The following is a 9822-nucleotide window of genomic DNA, read 5'->3' as shown; positions in this document are numbered from 1 at the left end:
AGGATCTTAGCTGATCCCTTAAAGTCAGTCCAAAGCAGTAAACTCTAGCTGACTCCGGTGTGTGTGTGCGTGTGTGCGCGTGCGTGTGCGTGCGCATCTTTAAATCCACACACAGCGCTGTGTGTAACCTTGTGGTTGTTTTAAAGGTTAGCAGCAGTGTTACGGTTCTGTGTGAGTGTCGCTGATGCACATCGTGTCCTGTGTGACTTTGACCAGACAGGCCTTGCAGCGTCACAGAGTGAGCCGGATAGACAGCTTTAAACAGTTCTGCATGTACACGGCGAAGAGAGAAGGAAAGTAAAAACGCGTGGTGGTAAGCTGTTTCCCCCCCCCCCTGTGATTTAAACATTTAGAATTTTCCCATTAACCCCTATCACTCACGAGAAGACCTTTGCTAAAATGCCTACTTTTACACTTGCGCTGTGAACAATTTTGCAATTTGCGCTGTTATTATCCTAATTTGCGCAAGCCAAAATGAGAGAAAGGGAGAGCACATTGTGTGCCCTTTTGATTAAGTGGGATGTTTGAATGTGGGTCCTCCACCTTCAAGAGAGATTTGATACTTGAGGGGTTGAAGTGTTTTTGATGGAAACTCCATTAATGATTGATAACAGGAGGAGAGCGGTTATATCCCTGCTCCAGCACCATCAATTATTAAAAGCCTCTCTCCTTGCATTTTGGTGGCACATAAAATATCAGTCACCATCTTGAAATCTTGGAGTTGATTATATCTGTCAGAGGAATTAGGGCTTTGCATTGATTTCTTAAAACTCTCTTCATCTGGGATTTGTGTGTTGTGCATTTTGAAGGTGATGCAGCAACAATCAGTCCCGGTTTGTTGCTGTTGTCTGCTCCCATCAAAGAAAAGTGATTCTAGACTTTAAAAATCTCAATTTCTCATTAGCATGATCATGATATTTTTTTTTAAATTAATTGAATATAAACATCCCAAGAACTGAAATTGCTTGGCTAATTTTTGAAATTCCATTTTGATACGACGCAGAAAATTGTAACAAACTGGTGCATAATGTCCATTAAACACTTAATGCCTAATAAATGTAATACAACCCTAAGCGTTCACCTTCACTGCAGATGAGGTTCAGCTGGCTTTGTGCTGAAAAACTGCGGCTGTCTTACACGTCGGGGCTTCATCTTGAGAGGTTTGTGTGCCACACAATGTCTAATTTAATAGCCAGAGTGATTCAGTCCGTGTTTATGTTGAGCATCTTACTCGCACACACGCCGCATGTCGAGTATGATGTTGAAGGACTGAGTGGATGGTTGAAGTGATGCCGGAGAGTCGTGTCAGCCAGTGTGCGAGTGCGTGTCAGCGCAGCAGCAGAAGTTCTCCGGAGCGGAGTGCTGATTTGAGCCTGCACGGAGACGAGCTGACGGGCCTGCAGGCTTCTCTCTGTCATCGCCAAGGTTCCAATCAGTACTTGCAGAGGGAATTCTCTCGGAAAGCGCCGCCGCACTTCCACACACGAGACCTGATTAAGTCTTTATGCTGCATGTGGCAGCCACGGAGCAGAATGCCCGTCCGCTCCGCTCAAGGTGCGCCGAGGCTGCTTCAAGGCCCGCAAGAGGAGATGTTTTCACGGGGCTTCAAGTGGTTGTGGAGCCTCTCTCAAGCCAAGGTAATGATTATTGACTTGCATACATGTAGAGAATGCCTGGAAGCGCTTCTGTTGAATGGTGCTCAGTTTTTGCATCGTCTGAGTGACACCCTCATTTACTGGTGTCAATATTTGAGTTATTCATTGACTACAAATGGAGCCCTGCAGCACTGTGTCTGCATTTTGCCTACTTTCCAGTAACAACAGCCTCAGTCTGCTCAGATGAGGCAAACGATCTTGAAGATTTAAAACGAATATCAAGTTTGAGGGAGGTAACGATGACAAGCAAATGAAAAGAAACGGCAATAAAGTGCGAGCTGCTCTTGTATCTGCACTAATCTGCGTGTCTAATCATAGCGGTGAGGCAACGCGTGCTGCCCATCTTATGTCAGCAGCGGTGTATTTATATAAGCTGTTTCCCGTCGGCCGCGGCTCTTGTCCCGAGAGCACCAGGCACCGCAATGGTGAGGCAGCGTGATTAGATTTACAGATAGAGATTAATGTGAACAGAGTTAATGGCACAAAGGCATAAATCACAAAGAACAGGCTGGAAGCATTGTGCTTGACCTTTTGAATGGTGATAATGATGCTGGAGACAGATACGCTCTGACTGGGGCTGCAAGGCCAGCGCGGATGAGTTTAGACAACGGCGTCATCAACGCAAAATGGTGCGCGTGCGTGGGGTTAATAGGTGGGCCGGTCAACAGATGGAAGTGACAGCACGCGAGGAGCTTGACATGCTCGGAAGTGTTGAAAATGCGTTCAGAATCGCACCGCGACAGGCTGATACCTGGCGCTCGTGCTCTTTCTTCAAGTGGGAAGTGAAACCTGTCCGTCTGTCTGCACGCACGTCCGTCTCGCTGTCTGTCGTCGCGCTGCAGAGCGCCAGCAGGGTTATTAGAATACACCTATGGCTGTCACTGATAAGGCCCGTACGGGGCGCCCGCCACTGACAGCGCTGCCTGCTCGCGTGGCGTACACAAGTGGCCCGGCCGGGGGATTACTGCCTGCTGCCATTTCTGCTGATGCCTTTCTTTATGTTATCCTCTCCAGTCAGATGTGCTGCATTTGAATAACTTGGCTGATGTTGTAGAAATGGAACTCCTTGAAATCTCCACCTGCATACAAATGAAGGCGCGCGGACACGACGCCCGCACACTCACACAGCGCATATTTAGAGTTTCTCGGTTTATTAGTCGGCCCGTCTCCGTCTTCATCTTTCCTCCTGCTAGTGGCCATAACTGGTTATTTACATGCTCTGTCACTTACTGGGAGGAGTGATGCTGATGGGTTAGGAGGCTCACTAATCCACTCTGCTGCTGTCATTAGAGAGAAGCAAACAGACTATTACCACCTCCTCCTCCTCTTTCTGCTCATCATAAGCCTGCCTGAACCACACACACTCGCGCACACGCACACACACACACACACACACACGCACACACACACACACACACACACACACACGCACGTGCACACACACACAGCTGGGATGGTGAGTGCCTCTTGTTTCTTTAGCGCTGCTGAGTGGAGCCCTGCTTTGGTAATTGATCCTGTTTGGTACATGGGGAGAGGGGGCAGGGGGAGAGAGAGAGAGAGAGGGAGAGAGAGAGGGAGGGAAGGAGGTCCTAAGTGTTGTCAGTTTGCTGCATTAATTTTTCAACTGTGGCCTGTGAGGCTGGAGGAACGAGGAGGGGCCCTTTGCAGAGCTCACTGAGAAGAAACATACTGTACCTAATGCTGCCTACACTCCCGTCGCTGTTTGTTGGTGCTCATTCTAAAATAAGTTCCTTTCTGCGAGACTCAAATATGATTCAACTGTATGCACTCCCGGCGTCCTGCCGATGACAAATTTGTTTTCCTGCGTCTCCTTTTCTGCTGCACTCATAAACAGGCCTCTGGTGGTTGTGCAACTTGTGCCTCTTTGTCTGGGTGTTTGTGCCTTCTCATGGCGTACAGTACATACAGCTGATAATAGACAGGCCTCACTCCGTGCTGTTTGATCCCAGCTCGGGGCTCTGGTCTCTGACTCACTGATGATGTCACCAAGGCAGCTCAGAAGGAGTGGGCAGAAAAGAAGCTTAAACACTCTGTAGTAGAAATTGCTATTATTACTTGTGAGTTCTTCACAGCTCTCACTTGCGTACAGTGTCAAAATACTCCCGTCCTATAATTAGCACCAATGTGTTATCGCAATTCCGGTCAGTGGCTGGAAGGGAGTGATTTTAATGTCCGTCAGAGCCACGTTAGCGAACACTTCCGTGATTTATGAAGAGGTCCTCACAGCCACAGAAGACGACGTCAGTGCTGACATTTGTTACAGATATGACTCATAATTTCTTGCTTTTATTCAATACTTCCTAAGCAATTTGAGCGTGACACATTTCACTGAACATCTCTCATGCTTGCGTTCTGCGGATGTCAGTCAAAATATCTAAAAATGCTTTGTGAAGATGCGGTATGTAAAACACACAGTGGGAGAGAGCTGCAGAGAAGTGAAATGATCGCTGGAGTCCATTACAGTCAGAACGGGAGGTGTGCTGAAGACAAAATATCCCCTCTCGGTACACCGAGATCCAAAAGACCACTTTAAGACAACACTAATGTGGATAGATCTGAAAATGATGGACTGTCTGAACCACTTTCTGTCCACATATTTCTCAAAGTTGACACCTGCATTCAAACAAAAATAAATAATATAAACATATTTAAAAGGATACTCAAGTCTTTAAGTGGTTCAGTGAGATGATATTTCCCAATTTTCAGTCCATCGCAAAACGCGAACTGGATTCTAAATTTCCTTTCACCTCATCTGCTTGTAAAATGTCCATGTCTTTCAGTTAACCAGATCATAGCCTGAGTTTGCAACACAGGCTTTCTTTTATCAATTTGTAGGCCCAACTGAAATAACCCTGATGCAGGGTTGTACCCGAATTTTGTCAGCCAAAACCGATTTGGCTGTACAATTCATTTCAACAGTTGGTTTCTATTTTTTCCATATGTACTATCTGGCATTTAGAAATTGTGCAGGTGTCCCCGAGGTTTCCATGCAGGTCTTGGGAAACAAGCAAGTTTGGACCGGCGGTTGCCCTTGCAAGACTAGTGGCACGGTCAAAAACACTCCTTTTGTCGAGGCTTCGCTCCTGTGTAATCCCCCCCCACCACCTCCACCGAAGCAACACAATCCCAGAGGCCTACTGCAAGTGGTGACAAACTTGATGTCAGGGTGTGTGCAGAGGCCGTTTCAGGGCCCCGGTCCTGGTCCGTGACTTAGAACCACTTGTTTGTGAAGTAACCCTTCACCTAAATGACTGAACTTGAAGAGTCTCGGTTACATGACGATTCGACGCGTTGACTTTCAAGGGAGCAGGCGGCCCTACCCTGGTGACATCATCACAGGTCACTCCGGGGACATCATCAGGATTTTTTTCTGACAAAAGCTCCTATTATCCATACCAGAGGTATAAACATTTGAATTACAGGTCTGATCAAAGATGAAAAATGGTCGCCATCAACCGAGCCTGTAGGACCTGTGATCAAATCGTTATTCCGTACTACAACGGTTAGCTGACATATTCATCTCACTCGGGCTTGAGAAATGATCATATATCAGGGTTTTCCAAAAGCTTGGATTTCCCCTTCACCTCCACACAAATATCCACTTTGAAGCTTTTTGAAAATAATATGTTTTCTTTCGCAAACAATGTTGGTTTAGGCGGGACCAAAGTAATGGCTCTTTAACCTCGGCATGGCAGCGCACCAGGCATTATAAAAGGCAGAGCCGGTTCAGAGATAACCTGATTTACAACCTCTGTCAGGTCACACAGGTGAGAGTCCCCCCCCCCCCCCCCCCCTTTGTTTTGTCCCCTCCAACGGGGGTGTTTTCTCTCTCGGGTTTGATTCCTCTCCCACCACCCTCCCTTCCTATCCTCTCACCCTCCTGCCAGCTTAGCTAGCCAGGACAGGCCTTATTCCACTCCAAAACCATGATTGCATTCTTGAGCTATTCCACCCCCTCCTTCAGAACAAGAGCCCTCCTCATCTCGCTCCCTTTCAAGTAGAGGCTGCCGGGCGCATTTCCCCTTTGAAGATGTAATCTCGGAAAACACAGAGACATCTCCGGGATTATCTTAAATGTCTTCAGTATGTCAACAGCCTAGCCCTGCTGCCGAGCAGCTCTGGCCGTTTAAGGGGTCGGCTGTGATGACAGCCAAGGAAAATGCCGCACCGCAGAGGTAATCACAGGGTCAACTCTGCTGACTCCATTCAGGGCCAAACTCCCACTGTTAAAACTGGATGTTAACAGGCACAATGAAATGATGTATTTCCCCGTGTGGCAAGGCTGTGTTTACAATCGGAGGTAATAGCAGGCGGCAGAGTGCTCAGTAACAGATGGTGTCGGTAGGTGAGGTTCGTTTATGTCACGGCATCTTCCAAAATGTTATGACAATGCAAATGGTGCAACGTCTTAACTAAGCACACACAATAAGATGAGAAGCATCACTGAGTAGTCACAAGAGGGAAAGTTAGTATTCACCAAATTAGAGGCACATAAGTGGGCGCTCCTTGAAAAGGATCTTGACTTTGTAATCATATCAGATGTTATCGGGGGGAGATTTTAGGAAGGGTAAGTGCTTGGAAACTAAATCAGAGAGAGGCTGCCTAGGGAACACGTTGTTATCATAATTACCTGCTGAGCGATGACTGCAGAAGCGGTGTTGATGTTGACGCCGAGCTGCCCTCTTCTCTCACCGACAAGGCTGTCTTGTGTGGGCTGCTGCCTGCTTCGACATCTCTTTGTGTTCTGTTCTGTGTGTGTTTTTCTGTTTTTTTTTTTCTTTTCCTTTCCTCTCTTTTCAGCCAGGAACACAGACTGCAGGCCAAAAACGCAAATATTGTTTGGGTGAGATCAGGCTCGGAGATTGAGGACGGACTTGCGTCAGTGTGTACGTGCGGGCGCTGGCAGGCTTTTTGGGGTTGCTCCCGGGAGCTGAGGCGAACCGGCGACCTCATCGTTCTCTGTTTCAAACAACAGACTGCTGCTGCCGGTGCACAGGGTCTGCCTGCATGTTGTTGTTGTTTTTTTGTTTTTTTTTAATTACAAATGATCTGTTTGGATGAAATGCAGCCCCAGCCTCGTCACTGTTGGCATTTAAACAGGAGGAAATGACAGATGATGATGATATCACAGCGGGAGAGATTGAAAGAAGAGGGAGAGACCACTCGAGGAGGAGAAACACTTGACCTGTTTGTTTTGGGGAAAATGGTATTCGTCTGCTAATTTCCTCCTGATAAGTATCTGACGGCTCATAGTAAAGTGTTTTATATTGGCCAGAGGAAAATGGCTTCTCTCGCTCACGGCGCCGATCGATCCCAGAGACTCTGCTGCTGCTTTAAATTGCATTCTCTGGTTTTTAGAGTTCTTCTATTTGCATAGAGATAATCAATTACGTATATTAGCCTGCTGCTTTTAGCTTAACATGGACTTTCTCCTGCCTTCCCTCGCCTTTCTCCTCCCCTCTGCAGACGCTGCTGCAGATTCTGGCTCTTTCCTCTTCCACCTAACATCATTGACTGCTGTTTGCTGTGCTGGGGGCATTGATTTTTTACTGCTATGCCTCTCTCACTGGTTTAACAGTTGATGAGTTGTGTTAAGACACCCAGGGACAGCCCTGCCTGTTTTAAGGAGATGAGGTTGGCTTTTATAGCCCTCCTGCTTCCTCAGCCTTGGATGACAAGGTGTGTGTGTGTGTGTGTGTGTGTGTGTGTGTGTGTGTGTGTGTGTGTGTGTGTGTGTGTGTGTGTGTATATAGTATGTGCACACGTGAGTGAGTCTGTCTATATGAGTTGAGCAGCCACTTGAGACTAGGATTCCCCCCAGGAAGCCAAAGTAAACGTTGCGGTGTTAAAGGCTTTCAACAGGCAAACTTGGGCTTTGTCATCTCCAGCATTTTAATCACTTTAAAGACTTTGTACAGGAAAATGGGTTTATCTCAGCCAATGAACAGCCACATCATCAGATACGATTACACAGGACTGAAGTGTTAAGAGAGTAATACCAAGTGTGATTATGAAAACTGGGAGACGACCGGCTCGAGTGGAGAGTTGACACAGAGTTTAGATTCAGAGGTGACAAGAATTTTTAGTCTGTCGCAGGCACCAATTCCACAAACAACACGCGCACACGCACACGCACACGCACACGCACACGCACACGCACACGCACACACACACACACACACGCACACACAAGTCATGGATACAGACACAAACCTCATTTAACACGATTAGTCTCTTTGAGGATTTTACCGCAGCCTCTCATATCCTGGATGAAAGAGTTCACACTTCTGACAGCAAAAAAAAAAAAAAAAAAAAAAAAAGCTGGAGTCTGCAGGAGCTACTACGAAGCACTCAGCTCTTCACTACAATATTCACCACATTATTAAGGAACACATTGCTTTGTGCTGTGTTGCTCTCAACACCATCTGTAGTGTGCCGCTCAAGTGGTAGCAATTTTCTTGCAGTCTTGTGTCTGTCAGTATTACAAGTGAAATTCGATTGCAGATCTCGATGCTCTTGTGCATTTAGTTTCTCATAAACGTTTGCATTGTTCACAGATTGCTTCCCAACAATTTCCAGTGTGCAGAAATGTGCTGCCATCTGAGTATTTAGCTCTCTCTCACACTCTTCAGATATGAAGCCTAATGTCATTTCACAGTATAAGAAAACCCATTTTCAGTGTTGCTCTTAAACTAGAATCCAATCTAACCTCTGTTGTAATACAACCAAGGCTTTTTAAAAAAAAATTTTTTACTGACAATAAAAGCTAAATATAGCTGTGTGTCATGGTCGCTAAATGACATCACCTTGGAAAAAACATATGCAATGGGATGAGACTTAAACCCATTCACAATTAGCACAATAAAGATGCAGTTAATGTATGGCTATCTTAGCAATGATTTTATAATCGCTCTCTTAAATCCATCACCTTTACACACTCACAACACGCACGTTTTTAAGAGGGTCCATTGGTGCGTGTTATAGCTGGGTAATATCAACCTAATAGGCTTACCTGTCAGCACTGCACGGGACGTAGACCCCGTAAATCACATTTGTCTGCGACACCTGCTCGCCTGCCTGCGTATTTATGGCTTTCTCCTCCGCCCTGTCCTCCTCTTTTTGGCCTCTGTCCAAAATCAACCCCCTCTTTGCACGTTATGTTCCTCTGTATGTTCTATTCTCCTCATGGATTGAATGAACGAGCAGGTGTTATGATGTATGAGGGGGCCTCCCCCCCCCCCCCCCATACATACACCCCTCCTGTTTAAACCATATATTTAAACCAGATATTTAAGATTTAGTCTCCAGAGGGGAAAAAATGGTCACATTTCTTATTCCCTATTTCATTTCCAAAGATTAATTTGATCTTAACGTATGTGTTGTTGTCCACTTAGTGTGGCATGGCGCCTTGATTTTCTTGATTTAAGAGTTTTGTTTTCAAAGATTAAAACTCTACCCAAGGTGTACACAGACACATGTATACTAAATCATCCACACAGTTCTTCAGTTTCCGATATTTTTATGTCAGGAAGACTCTTTGTTGGCGGCGCCCCACTGACCAAATTTTCTCAGACGGGGATTAGAAGTGCCAAGCCACACTGCACCTCTTGGACCGAGGCCACAGGCGCAGTCTGAAGCAGAGGAAGCTTGTTTGTTGCGGTGTAAAGACTTAAAGCGGAGAAACAATGGCAGAAGTAGAAGAATGGTGTGATTTCCTGGGGGACTGTCGCTGTCAGTTGTTACAAACTTGATAACAGTAAAGTTGTGTGCATCCCAAAACTAAAACAGCGATCTGAAAGATGCAGAGTGAGATGATGATTCTGTGTGGTTTGGTCTCTCCTAGTGATCCATTGTATATTACATGTAGTCATTTCAACTATAAAACACAATTTGAATGTATTACCATACATTTTAAACATGACAATACATTTTAAAGTAAGTTAAATGTCATACATCAGCCTAATTTGTCTTTAAGATGTTTCTAACCATAAAATAAAGAGTTTATATAGCCACACAAGCAGCTCTGTGTAACCATGCTCAGACACAGCAAAGCTTTGAAGTAAATGTTAACATCAGCAGGTGTAGTTGTATTGTATGCATGGTATTTCATCACGGTTTTTGTAATCAAATTGAAGTGCATTTCAAC

General features: G+C 45.7%; 1 protein-coding gene across 1 annotated transcript in view; it reads left to right on the top strand.

Annotated features, from left to right (window-relative positions):
- Positions 1-1465: 1465 nt before the first annotated feature.
- Positions 1466-9822, top strand: part of zmiz1a (zinc finger, MIZ-type containing 1a) — a 55839-nt gene continuing 47482 nt past the window's right edge. The window contains exon 1 of the mRNA XM_069144104.1: positions 1466-1637. The gene's annotated coding sequence lies outside the window, so the exon portion shown is untranslated. The remainder of the gene's footprint in view (positions 1638-9822) is intronic.

This window comes from Embiotoca jacksoni, unplaced genomic scaffold, assembly GCF_022577435.1.
Source record: "Embiotoca jacksoni isolate LCO1_2020_lvr unplaced genomic scaffold, fEmbJac1.0.p SCAF_12, whole genome shotgun sequence".
Taxonomy (NCBI): domain Eukaryota; kingdom Metazoa; phylum Chordata; class Actinopteri; family Embiotocidae; genus Embiotoca; species Embiotoca jacksoni.
Note: the sequence above shows the minus strand (reverse complement) of the source record. Positions and strands in the feature narration are given on the sequence as shown.